Below are 14,131 nucleotides of genomic sequence, written 5' to 3' on the forward strand. Positions count from 1 at the left end.
ACCAAGAAAGAAACATACTGCAAAGGGAAACAATACAGCACACCACATACTTTTAGAAAGGAAAAAAATAAAAATAAAAACCATTTGGATTTTAAAAGTGAGGCAAGCAGTGAAATAAAGTCTAGAAAATCCCACAGCACAACGCCATGGCGCATGGCCCCAAAATGCACAGCACGATTGCATACTGAAAACTTAATAACCCACGCACTTTAAACTATTAGCATATTGTTGAAAAGTAAGCTGGATGTTAAAAAAAAAACAACCTCATGAAGGCACAATGCCACACCATAGAGACTAAACATTCTGAAATACATACAAGATTTGAAATGTAACCAAGCAGGAAATGGGATAGATGATACGAAAGGAAGACCGTAATGTGAAACTTGCTATATTTACCTGTGCATATAAGTCCGAAAACTTCTTGTACAGCATCAGAGACATCTGCAGCACTGATTCCTTAAACACGCTTGTAATGTCCACCACCATGACATCCATGATTTCCACAGTGATTGAAGACATTGGCTCTCTTGCTGCATTGCGAATGGATGAAGAAAACCATTTTCTTTCAGGAACCGAGAAAAGTAGCTCCCCTAAGTAAGAAGGGGTAACAATTATAGTTAATGCTAAACAAAAGAAAGTTAAAAGTAAACTTGGAAAATGCCTTAAAGGATGTCAACATACAGAACTGGATAAACAGTGAATCTAAACTTAAAGACTAAGATGGGAACCTTTCTATGGTATAGTAAGGAAAAGCTGGCACATTACATTGCTGCGAACTCCAGAGAGGTAGGTTACAGCACAACAAATCATGCTGCCATACTTTTGGAATGACTGAAATATTCACAGAAACCTTTGTATATTGAGGAAAAACAAGCTGCACATAGGACTGAAACTGCCAGGAAGGCAGCTTCCAGTATAGCATCACAAAGCATGATGCCATACTTGTGAGTTTATGACCAAAATAGTCATAGAAACCTTTATATATTGAGGAAAAACAAGCTGCACATAGGACTGAAACTGCCAGGAAGGCAGCTTCCAGTATAGCATCACAAAGCATGATGCCATACAGTACTTCTGGTTTTATGATCAAAATGTTCATAAAAACCTTTGGATTCTAAGAAAATACAAGCTGGACATAGGACACTGAAAATAGTTTGTATGGCTGGGTGTTCTCTATTAGGAGATCAAGGAAAACGCAGCTGGATCGGGTACCGACATCAGTAAGCACATAACTGTTAATACCAAGTTGTACGGTGCCATACACCAAAGCATCAGACAGTCTGCCGCCATACTAATGGAATTAGTGATGCTGATAATAGATTACACCCAAAAATACAAGCTATTTGCATTTTAGGGGAACGCAGATTCCAGGACTGAAACTGCCAGGGAGGCAGCTTCCAGCATAGCATCACAAAGCATGATTCCATACTTGTGATTTCATGACCAAAATAGTCATAGAAACCTTTATATATTGAGGAAAAACAAGCTGCACATAGGACTGAAACTTCCAGTATAGCATCACAAAGCATGATGCCATACTTGTGAGTTTATGACCAAAATAGTCATAGAAACCTTTATATATTGAGGAAAAACAAGCTGCACATAGGACTGAAACTGCCAGGAAGGCAGCTTCCAGTATAGCATCACAAAGCATGATGCCATACTTGTGAGTTTATGACCAAAATAGTCATAGAAACCTTTATATATTGAGGAAAAACAAGCTGCACATAGGACTGAAACTGCCAGGAAGGCAGCTTCCAGTATAGCATCACAAAGCATGATGCCATACTTGTGAGTTTATGACCAAAATAGTCATAGAAACCTTTATATATTGAGGAAAAACAAGCTGCACATAGGACTGAAACTGCCAGGAAGGCAGCTTCCAGTATAGCATCACAAAGCATGATGCCATACTTGTGAGTTTATGACCAAAATAGTCATAGAAACCTTTATATATTGAGGAAAAACAAGCTGCACATAGGACTGAAACTGCCAGGAAGGCAGCTTCCAGTATAGCATCACAAAGCATGATGCCATACTTGTGAGTTTATGACCAAAATAGTCATAGAAACCTTTATATAGAGGAAAAACAAGCTGCACATAGGACTGAAACTGCCAAGAAGGCAGCTTCCAGTATAGCATCACAAAGCATGATGCCATACAGTACTTCTGGTTTTATGATCAAAATGTTCATAAAAACCTTTGGATTCTAAGAAAAGACAAGCTGGACATAGGACACTGAAAGTAGTTTGTATGGCTGGGTGTTCTCTATTAGGAGATCAAGGAAAACGCAGCTGGATCGGGTACCGACATCAATAAGCACATAACTGTTAATACCAAGTTGTACGGTGCCATACACCAAAGCATCAGACAGTCTGCCGCCATACTAATGGAATTAGTGATGCTGATAATAGATTACACCCAAAAATACAAGCTATTTGCATTTTAGGGGAACGCAGATTCCAGGACTGAAACTGCCAGGGAGGCAGCTTCCAGCATAGCATCACAAAGCATGATTCCATACTTGTGATTTTATGAGTAAAATAGTCATAGAAACCTTTATATATTGAGGAAAAACAAGCTGCACATAGGACTGAAACTGCCAGGAAGGCAGCTTCCAGTATAGCATCACAAAGCATGATGCCATACAGTACTTCTGGTTTTATGATCAAAATGTTCATAAAAACCTTTGGATTCTAAGAAAAGACAAGCTGGACATAGGACACTGAAAATAGTTTGTATGGCTGGGTGTTCTCTATTAGGAGATCAAGGAAAACGCAGCTGGATCGGGTACCGACATCAATAAGCACATAACTGTTAATACCAAGTTGTACGGTGCCATACACCAAAGCATCAGACAGTCTGCCGCCATACTAATGGAATTAGTGATGCTGATAATAGATTACACCCAAAAATACAAGCTATTTGCATTTTAGGGGAACGCAGATTCCAGGACTGAAACGGCCAGGGAGGCAGCTTCCAGCATAGCATCACAAAGCATGATTCCATACTTGTGATTTCATGACCAAAATAGTCATAGAAACCTTTATATATTGAGGAAAAACAAGCTGCACATAGGACTGAAACTGCCAGGAAGGCAGCTTCCAGTATAGCATCACAAAGCATGATGCCATACTTGTGAGTTTATGACCAAAATAGTCATAGAAACCTTTATATATTGAGGAAAAACAAGCTGCACATAGGACTGAAACTGCCAGGAAGGCAGCTTCCAGTATAGCATCACAAAGCATGATGCCATACTTGTGAGTTTATGACCAAAATAGTCATAGAAACCTTTATATATTAAGGAAAAACAAGCTGCACATAGGACTGAAACTGCCAGGAAGGCAGCTTCCAGTATAGCATCACAAAGCATGATGCCATACTTGTGAGTTTATGACCAAAATAGTCATAGAAACCTTTAAATATTGAGGAAAAACAAGCTGCACATAGGACTGAAACTGCCAGGAAGACAGCTGCCAGTATAGCATCACAAAGCATGATGCCATACAGTTCTTCTGGTTTTATGATCAAAATGTTCATAAAAACCTTTGGATTCTAAGAAAAGACAAGCTGGACATAGGACACTGAAAATAGTTTGTATGGCTGGGTGTTCTCTATTAGGAGATCAAGGAAAACGCAGCTGGATCGGGTACCGACATCAGTAAGCACATAACTGTTAATACCAAGTTGTACGGTGCCATACACCAAAGCATCAGACAGTCTGCCGCCATACTAATGGAATTAGTGATGCTGATAATAGATTACACCCAAAAATACAAGCTATTTGCATTTTAGGGGAACGCAGATTCCAGGACTGAAACTGCCAGGGAGGCAGCTTCCAGCATAGCATCACAAAGCATGATTCCATACTTGTGAGTTTATGACCAAAATAGTCATAGAAACCTTTATATATTGAGGAAAAACAAGCTGCACATAGGACTGAAACTGCCAGGAAGGCAGCTTCCAGTATAGCATCACAAAGCATGATGCCATACTTGTGAGTTTATGACCAAAATAGTCATAGAAACCTTTATATATTAAAGAAAAACAAGCTGCACATAGGACTGAAACTGCCAGGAAGGCAGCTTCCAGTATAGCATCACAAAGCATGATGCCACATGGACTGAACATTTAGAAATTAACAAAATGCCATGATGCATGGCACAGCAGTATGCTCTACTGATGGATGAAGGGATTCTGAAAACTGGTTACACCCAACAATACAAACTATTACAACGAGAAGAAATGCTGTAGACAAATAGAAGGCGTGGTGAAAAAAATCTGGCGGCCGGTTGGGCGGCACTCATGACTGAAAGTGGCTTGTCATCTACATGGGTCAAAGGATGCTAAGAGCTGGCACCTGAAGCAGAACGCAGAAATGGAATCCAAAGCTAAGAACTCATAAATGGAATCTGCAGCTCAGCACTCGAAGCACTGAGAACCTTGACGAGCTACAAAAACTCATAAATGGAACCAACCTTGGAAACTCATAACTGGAACCAGCTGCAGAACTGGAATCTGAGGCCAAGAACGCAGTGCTGAGTAGTATAACTGAAGGCGCAAAACTGGAACCTGTAAACTGAGAACTCAGAAACTGACACCTGACAAAGTGCCCCCGGCCGGGTAGTACCTGGAACCAGCCACAGGCACTCCAGCCTGCATGATCAAGCATCAGAAATGGAGCGCTGGACCAGCCCCAGAGACTCAGAACTGTCCCCAGTCTGCAGAATTGGAATCTGAGGCAGAGCACAGTTCCAAGGTGTCAAGCTCAGAACTGGCCCACCCCCAGGAGACTCAGAACTGGCTCCAGATGCAGACCGCTCCATACTAAAATGTGGTACTGTGCCAAACAGCATAGCACAAAATAAGCAAGGATGCCATACTAACAATTTTAGGGACAAAGAACAGTTTGTATTGTTGAGTGTAATCGACTACAATATTTAATATATGTCTTTAGTTACCTATGCATAGAGGTCAGATAATATCTTGCCCGGCAGCTTCAGAGAAAAGTCCACCGAACTGGATTCTGATGACCGATTTTATTGTCCACCACAGTTGTTTAGAAGATCCGGACTTTAACTTCTTCTTTCGACTTTGCCAAAGGATGAAGCAAACCATTATCTTTCAGGTATCCAAAGATCTCATTATTTAATATAGAAGCTGCCCTAGGGTAAAGTAGAAAAACTAGTAAACATAATACTTGCATGCAAAATGGTGAAAACCCAAGACATGAGGTCAACATACCTTTGGATATCAAGCTAAACCAGCATGATGCTCTACTGACGGTTGAAGGGGGATGGGACAGGACGGGAAGCAGTGAAGGTTTTAGGGGGTACGGGACGCACCAAAGATTTTAGAGGGTACGGGAGGCAATGAAGGTTTTAGAGGGCAGGGACGCAATGAAGGTTTTAGATGGGCATTGAAATCTGGTTTAACCTACAAATATAAACTAAGGATTTGAAATTAACACAAACTGTAAATAGAGACTGAATAGAAGGAAACGACCATACAGCAAAATGCCATGTCGCACGGCACCATACGGCACAACATAATGCTCTACTGATGGTTGTGGGGAGGCGGAAATCTGGTTTAACCCAGAATTTCAAAATATTAGGGATTTAAATAAAGGTTAGATGAAAAAGGAGGTGAAATGTTAGGAATGGAACCATACTCCGATGGTTGTGGGGAGGGGGAAATCTGGTTTAACCCAGACGTTCAAAATATTAGGGTTTTAAATAAAGTTGATGAAAATAAGGTGGAACTTTAGGAATGGAACCTTACAGCAAAATGCCATGTCGCACAGCCCATACGGCACAACATAATGCTCTACTGATGGTTGTGGGGAGGCGGAAATCCGGTTTAACCCAGAATTTAAAAATATTAGGGTTTTAATAAAGGATAGATGAAAATGAGGTGGAACGTTAGGAATGGAACCATACAGCAATACGCCATGTCGCACGGCACCATACGGCACAACATAATGCTCTACTGATGGTTGTGGGGAGGCGGAAATCTGGTTTAACCCAGAATTTCAATATATTAGGGTTTTACATAAAGTTTAGATGAAAATGAGGTGGAAGGTTAGGAATGGAACCATACAGCAAAATGCCATGTCGCACGGCACCATACGGCACAACATAATGCTCTACTGATGGTTGTGGGGAGGCGGAAATCTGGTTTAACCCAGAATTTCAAAATATTAGGGTTTTAAATAAAAGTTTAGATAAAAAGGAGGTGGAACGATAGGAATGGAACCATACAGCACAACATAATGCTCTACTGATGGTTGTAGGGAGGCGGAAATCTGGTTTAACCCAGAATTTCAAAAGATTAGGGTTTTAAATAAAGTTTAGATGAAAAGGAGGTGGAACGTTAGGAATGGAACCATACACGGATGGTTGTAGGGAGGCGGAAATCTGGTTTAACCCAGAATTTCAAAATAATACTGTTTTAAATAACGTTTAGATGAAAAGGAGGTGGAACGTTAGGAATGGAACCATACAGCAAAATGCCATGTCGCACGGCACCATACGGCACAACATAATGCTCTACTGATGGTTGTGGAGAGACGGAAATCTGGTTTAACCCAGAATTTCAAAATATTAGGGTTTTAAATAAAGTTTAGATGAAAAGGAGGTGGAACGTTAGGAATGGAACCATACAGCAAAATGCCATGTCGCACGGCACCATACGGCACAACATAATGCTCTACTGATGGTTGTGGGGAGGCGGAAATCTGGTTTAACCCAGAATTTCAAAATATTAGGGTTTTAAATAAAGTTTAGATGAAAAGGAGGTGGAACGTTAGGAATGGAACAATACAGCACAACATAATGCTCTACTGATGGTTGTAGGGAGACGGAAATCTGGTTTAACCCAGAATTTCAAAAGATTAGGATTTTAAATAACGTTTAGATGAAAAGGAGGTGGAACGTTAGGAATGGAACCATACAGCAAAATGCCATGTCGCACGGCACCATACGGCACAACATAATGCTCTACTGATGGTTGTGGAGAGGCGGAAATCTGGTTTAACCCAGAATTTCAAAATATTAGGGTTTTAAATAAAGTTTAGATGAAAATGAGGTGGAACGTTCGGAATGGAACCATCCAGCAATACGCCATGTCGCACGGCACCATACGGCACAACATAATGCTCTACTGATGGTTGTGGGGAGGCGGAAATCTGTTTTAACCCAGAATTTCAATATATTAGGGTTTTACATAAGTTTAGATGAAAATGAGGTGGAAGGTTAGGAATGGAACCATACTCGGATGGTTGTAGGGAGGCGGAAACCTGGTTTAACCCAGAATTTCAAAATATTAGGGTTTCACATAAAGTTTAGATGAAAATGAGGTGGAACGTTAGGAATGGAACAATACAGCACAACATAATGCTCTACTGATGGTTGTAGGGAGACGGAAATCTGGTTTAACCCAGAATTTCAAAAGATTAGGGTTTTAAATAACGTTTAGATGAAAAGGAGGTGGAACGTTAGGAATGGAACCATACAGCAAAATGCCATGTCGCACGGCACCATACGGCACAACATAATGCTCTACTGATGGTTGTGGAGAGACGGAAATCTGGTTTAACCCAGAATTTCAAAATATTAGGGTTTTAAATAAAGTTTAGATGAAAAGGAGGTGGAACGTTAGGAATGGAACCATACAGCAAAATGCCATGTCGCACGGCACCATACGGCACAACATAATGCTCTACTGATTGTTGTGGGGAGGCGGAAATCTGGTTTAACCCAGAATTTCAAAATATTAGGGTTTTAAATAAAGTTTAGATGAAAAGGAGGTGGAACGTTAGGAATGGAACAATACAGCACAACATAATGCTCTACTGATGGTTGTAGGGAGACGGAAATCTGGTTTAACCCAGAATTTCAAAAGATTAGGATTTTAAATAACGTTTAGATAAAGGAGGTGGAACGTTAGGAATGGAACCATACAGCAAAATGCCATGTCGCACGGCACCATACGGCACAACATAATGCTCTACTGATGGTTGTGGAGAGGCGGAAATCTGGTTTAACCCAGAATTTCAAAATATTAGGGTTTTAAATAAAGTTTAGATGAAAATGAGGTGGAACGTTCGGAATGGAACCATCCAGCAATACGCCATGTCGCACGGCACCATACGGCACAACATAATGCTCTACTGATGGTTGTGGGGAGGCGGAAATCTGTTTTAACCCAGAATTTCAATATATTAGGGTTTTACATAAGTTTAGATGAAAATGAGGTGGAAGGTTAGGAATGGAACCATACTCGGATGGTTGTAGGGAGGCGGAAACCTGGTTTAACCCAGAATTTCAAAATATTAGGGTTTCACATAAAGTTTAGATGAAAATGAGGTGGAACGTTAGGAATGGAACCATACAGCAAAATGCCATGTCGCACGGCACCATACGGCACAACATAATGCTCTACTGATGGTTGTAGGGAGACGGAAATCTGGTTTAACCCAGAATTTCAAAAGATTAGGGTTTTAAATAACGTTTAGATGAAAAGGAGGTGGAACGTTAGGAATGGAACCATACAGCAAAATGCCATGTCGCACGGCACCATACGGCACAACATAATGCTCTACTGATGGTTGTGGAGAGGCGGAAATCTGGTTTAACCCAGAATTTCAAAATATTAGGGTTTTAAATAAAGTTTAGATGAAAAGGAGGTGGAACGTTAGGAATGGAACCATACAGCAAAATGCCATGTCGCACGGCACCATACGGCACAACATAATGCTCTACTGATGGTTGTGGGGAGGCAGAAATCTGGTTTAACCCAGAATTTCAAACAATTAGGTTTTAAATGAAAGCAAATGAAAAAGGACCGATACGTAAAATGTAGCAAAGATATTTACCTGTGCGTTGCAGTCAATAACCATCTCCTCCATCAGCTTCACAGACACCAAAGTCTGCAGCAATGTACCCCGATGTCTGTTTGTAATATCACCAAAAAGTCATCTTTAGCGTTTGTAGATATTGCCATTGTCTTCTAACTTCGCCAGTTGATTAAGCCATTTTCTTTGAGTGACCCAAAAAATTTAGATATTCTATAGAGTAGCTGCCATAGAAAGAAGAGGAAAGAGTTTTATATAGTTTAGAGACTTTACTAGTCCTGAAAAGGTCTTTTGGCACACCACAATTAATAAATGACACCAAGAAAGAAACATACTGCAAAGGGAAACAATACAGCACACCACATACTTTTAGAAAGGAAAAAAATAAAAATAAAAACCATTTGGATTTTAAAAGTGAGGCAAGCAGTGAAATAAAGTCTAGAAAATCACACAGCACAACGCCATGGCGCATGGCCCCAAAATGCACAGCACGATTGCATACTGAAAACTTAATAACCCACGCACTTTAAACTATTAGCATATTGTTGAAAAGTAAGCTGGATGTTAAAAAAAAACAACCTCATGAAGGCACAATGCCACACCATAGAGACTAAACATTCTGAAATACATACAAGATTTGAAATGTAACTAAGCAGGAAATGGGATAGATGATACGAAAGGAAGACCGTAATGTGAAACTTGCTATATTTACCTGTGCATATAAGTCCGAAAACTTCTTGTACAGCATCAGAGACATCTGCAGCACTGATTCCTTAAACACGCTTGTAATGTCCACCACCATGACATCCATGATTTCCACAGCGATTGAAGACATTGGCTCTCTTGCTGCATTGCGAATGGATGAAGAAAACCATTTTCTTTCAGGAACCGAGAAAAGTAGCTCCCCTAAGTAAGAAGGGGTAACAATTATAGTTAATGCTAAACAAAAGAAAGTTAAAAGTAAACTTGGAAAATGCCTTAAAGGATGTCAACATACAGAACTGGATAAACAGTGAATCTAAACTTAAAGACTAAGATGGGAACCTTTCTATGGTATAGTAAGGAAAAGCTGGCACATTACATTGCTGCGAACTCCAGAGAGGTAGGTTACAGCACAACAAATCATGCTGCCATACTTTTGGAATGACTGAAATATTCACAGAAACCTTTGTATATTGAGGAAAAACAAGCTGCACATAGGACTGAAACTGCCAGGAAGGCAGCTTCCAGTATAGCATCACAAAGCATGATGCCATACTTGTGAGTTTATGACCAAAATAGTCATAGAAACCTTTATATATTGAGGAAAAACAAGCTGCACATAGGACTGAAACTGCCAGGAAGGCAGCTTCCAGTATAGCATCACAAAGCATGATGCCATACAGTACTTCTGGTTTTATGATCAAAATGTTCATAAAAACCTTTGGATTCTAAGAAAATACAAGCTGGACATAGGACACTGAAAATAGTTTGTATGGCTGGGTGTTCTCTATTAGGAGATCAAGGAAAACGCAGCTGGATCGGGTACCGACATCAGTAAGCACATAACTGTTAATACCAAGTTGTACGGTGCCATACACCAAAGCATCAGACAGTCTGCCGCCATACTAATGGAATTAGTGATGCTGATAATAGATTACACCCAAAAATACAAGCTATTTGCATTTTAGGGGAACGCAGATTCCAGGACTGAAACTGCCAGGGAGGCAGCTTCCAGCATAGCATCACAAAGCATGATTCCATACTTGTGATTTCATGACCAAAATAGTCATAGAAACCTTTATATATTGAGGAAAAACAAGCTGCACATAGGACTGAAACTTCCAGTATAGCATCACAAAGCATGATGCCATACTTGTGAGTTTATGACCAAAATAGTCATAGAAACCTTTATATATTGAGGAAAAACAAGCTGCACATAGGACTGAAACTGCCAGGAAGGCAGCTTCCAGTATAGCATCACAAAGCATGATGCCATACTTGTGAGTTTATGACCAAAATAGTCATAGAAACCTTTATATATTGAGGAAAAACAAGCTGCACATAGGACTGAAACTGCCAGGAAGGCAGCTTCCAGTATAGCATCACAAAGCATGATGCCATACTTGTGAGTTTATGACCAAAATAGTCATAGAAACCTTTATATATTGAGGAAAAACAAGCTGCACATAGGACTGAAACTGCCAGGAAGGCAGCTTCCAGTATAGCATCACAAAGCATGATGCCATACTTGTGAGTTTATGACCAAAATAGTCATAGAAACCTTTATATAGAGGAAAAACAAGCTGCACATAGGACTGAAACTGCCAAGAAGGCAGCTTCCAGTATAGCATCACAAAGCATGATGCCATACAGTACTTCTGGTTTTATGATCAAAATGTTCATAAAAACCTTTGGATTCTAAGAAAATACAAGCTGGACATAGGACACTGAAAATAGTTTGTATGGCTGGGTGTTCTCTATTAGGAGATCAAGGAAAACGCAGCTGGATCGGGTACCGACATCAGTAAGCACATAACTGTTAATACCAAGTTGTACGGTGCCATACACCAAAGCATCAGACAGTCTGCCGCCATACTAATGGAATTAGTGATGCTGATAATAGATTACACCCAAAAATACAAGCTATTTGCATTTTAGGGGAACGCAGATTCCAGGACTGAAACTGCCAGGGAGGCAGCTTCCAGCATAGCATCACAAAGCATGATTCCATACTTGTGATTTTATGAGTAAAATAGTCATAGAAACCTTTATATATTGAGGAAAAACAAGCTGCACATAGGACTGAAACTGCCAGGAAGGCAGCTTCCAGTATAGCATCACAAAGCATGATGCCATACAGTACTTCTGGTTTTATGATCAAAATGTTCATAAAAACCTTTGGATTCTAAGAAAAGACAAGCTGGACATAGGACACTGAAAATAGTTTGTATGGCTGGGTGTTCTCTATTAGGAGATCAAGGAAAACGCAGCTGGATCGGGTACCGACATCAATAAGCACATAACTGTTAATACCAAGTTGTACGGTGCCATACACCAAAGCATCAGACAGTCTGCCGCCATACTAATGGAATTAGTGATGCTGATAATAGATTACACCCAAAAATACAAGCTATTTGCATTTTAGGGGAACGCAGATTCCAGGACTGAAACTGCCAGGGAGGCAGCTTCCAGCATAGCATCACAAAGCATGATTCCATACTTGTGATTTCATGACCAAAATAGTCATAGAAACCTTTATATATTGAGGAAAAACAAGCTGCACATAGGACTGAAACTGCCAGGAAGGCAGCTTCCAGTATAGCATCACAAAGCATGATGCCATACTTGTGAGTTTATGACCAAAATAGTCATAGAAACCTTTATATATTGAGGAAAAACAAGCTGCACATAGGACTGAAACTGCCAGGAAGGCAGCTTCCAGTATAGCATCACAAAGCATGATGCCATACTTGTGAGTTTATGACCAAAATAGTCATAGAAACCTTTATATATTAAGGAAAAACAAGCTGCACATAGGACTGAAACTGCCAGGAAGGCAGCTTCCAGTATAGCATCACAAAGCATGATGCCATACTTGTGAGTTTATGACCAAAATAGTCATAGAAACCTTTAAATATTGAGGAAAAACAAGCTGCACATAGGACTGAAACTGCCAGGAAGGCAGCTTCCAGTATAGCATCACAAAGCATGATGCCATACAGTACTTCTGGTTTTATGATCAAAATGTTCATAAAAACCTTTGGATTCTAAGAAAAGACAAGCTGGACATAGGACACTGAAAATAGTTTGTATGGCTGGGTGTTCTCTATTAGGAGATCAAGGAAAACGCAGCTGGATCGGGTACCGACATCAGTAAGCACATAACTGTTAATACCAAGTTGTACGGTGCCATACACCAAAGCATCAGACAGTCTGCCGCCATACTAATGGAATTAGTGATGCTGATAATAGATTACACCCAAAAATACAAGCTATTTGCATTTTAGGGGAACGCAGATTCCAGGACTGAAACTGCCAGGGAGGCAGCTTCCAGCATAGCATCACAAAGCATGATTCCATACTTGTGATTTCATGACCAAAATAGTCATAGAAACCTTTATATATTGAGGAAAAACAAGCTGCACATAGGACTGAAACTTCCAGTATAGCATCACAAAGCATGATGCCATACTTGTGAGTTTATGACCAAAATAGTCATAGAAACCTTTATATATTGAGGAAAAACAAGCTGCACATAGGACTGAAACTGCCAGGAAGGCAGCTTCCAGTATAGCATCACAAAGCATGATGCCATACTTGTGAGTTTATGACCAAAATAGTCATAGAAACCTTTATATATTGAGGAAAAACAAGCTGCACATAGGACTGAAACTGCCAGGAAGGCAGCTTCCAGTATAGCATCACAAAGCATGATGCCATACTTGTGAGTTTATGACCAAAATAGTCATAGAAACCTTTATATATTGAGGAAAAACAAGCTGCACATAGGACTGAAACTGCCAGGAAGGCAGCTTCCAGTATAGCATCACAAAGCATGATGCCATACTTGTGAGTTTATGACCAAAATAGTCATAGAAACCTTTATATATTGAGGAAAAACAAGCTGCACATAGGACTGAAACTGCCAGGAAGGCAGCTTCCAGTATAGCATCACAAAGCATGATGCCATACAGTACTTCTGGTTTTATGATCAAAATGTTCATAAAAACCTTTGGATTCTAAGAAAAGACAAGCTGGACATAGGACACTGAAAATAGTTTGTATGGCTGGGTGTTCTCTATTAGGAGATCAAGGAAAACGCAGCTGGATCGGGTACCGACATCAGTAAGCACATAACTGTTAATACCAAGTTGTACGGTGCCATACACCAAAGCATCAGACAGTCTGCCGCCATACTAATGGAATTAGTGATGCTGATAATAGATTACACCCAAAAATACAAGCTATTTGCATTTTAGGGGAACGCAGATTCCAGGACTGAAACTGCCAGGGAGGCAGCTTCCAGCATAGCATCACAAAGCATGATTCCATACTTGTGATTTCATGACCAAAATAGTCATAGAAACCTTTATATATTGAGGAAAAACAAGCTGCACATAGGACTGAAACTGCCAGGAAGGCAGCTTCCAGTATAGCATCACAAAGCATGATGCCATACTTGTGAGTTTATGACCAAAATAGTCATAGAAACCTTTATATATTGAGGAAAAACAAGCTGCACATAGGACTGAAACTGCCAGGAAGGCAGCTTCCAGTATAGCATCACAAAGC

General features: G+C 40.2%; 1 long non-coding RNA gene across 10 annotated transcripts in view; it reads right to left on the minus strand.

The window, feature by feature from the left end:
• LOC146063840 (uncharacterized) overlaps positions 1-14,131 on the minus strand; it is a 51,613-nt gene that overhangs the window by 16,149 nt on the left and 21,333 nt on the right. For 8 of the 10 annotated variants that reach the window (XR_014471692.1, XR_014471690.1, XR_014471696.1 and 5 more), the window contains 4 exons: positions 9,570-9,763; positions 8,879-9,081; positions 4,965-5,168; positions 397-590 (listed from right to left, as the gene is read on the minus strand). This is a non-coding gene — a long non-coding RNA (uncharacterized LOC146063840). The remainder of the gene's footprint in view (positions 1-396; positions 591-4,964; positions 5,169-8,878; positions 9,082-9,569; positions 9,764-14,131) is intronic. The other 2 variants (XR_014471697.1, XR_014471694.1) reach the window with 2 other exon arrangements.

The sequence above is a fragment of the Crinia signifera genome, chromosome 3 (assembly GCF_055691185.1).
Source record: "Crinia signifera chromosome 3, ASM5569118v1, whole genome shotgun sequence".
Classification (NCBI taxonomy): domain Eukaryota; kingdom Metazoa; phylum Chordata; class Amphibia; order Anura; family Myobatrachidae; genus Crinia; species Crinia signifera.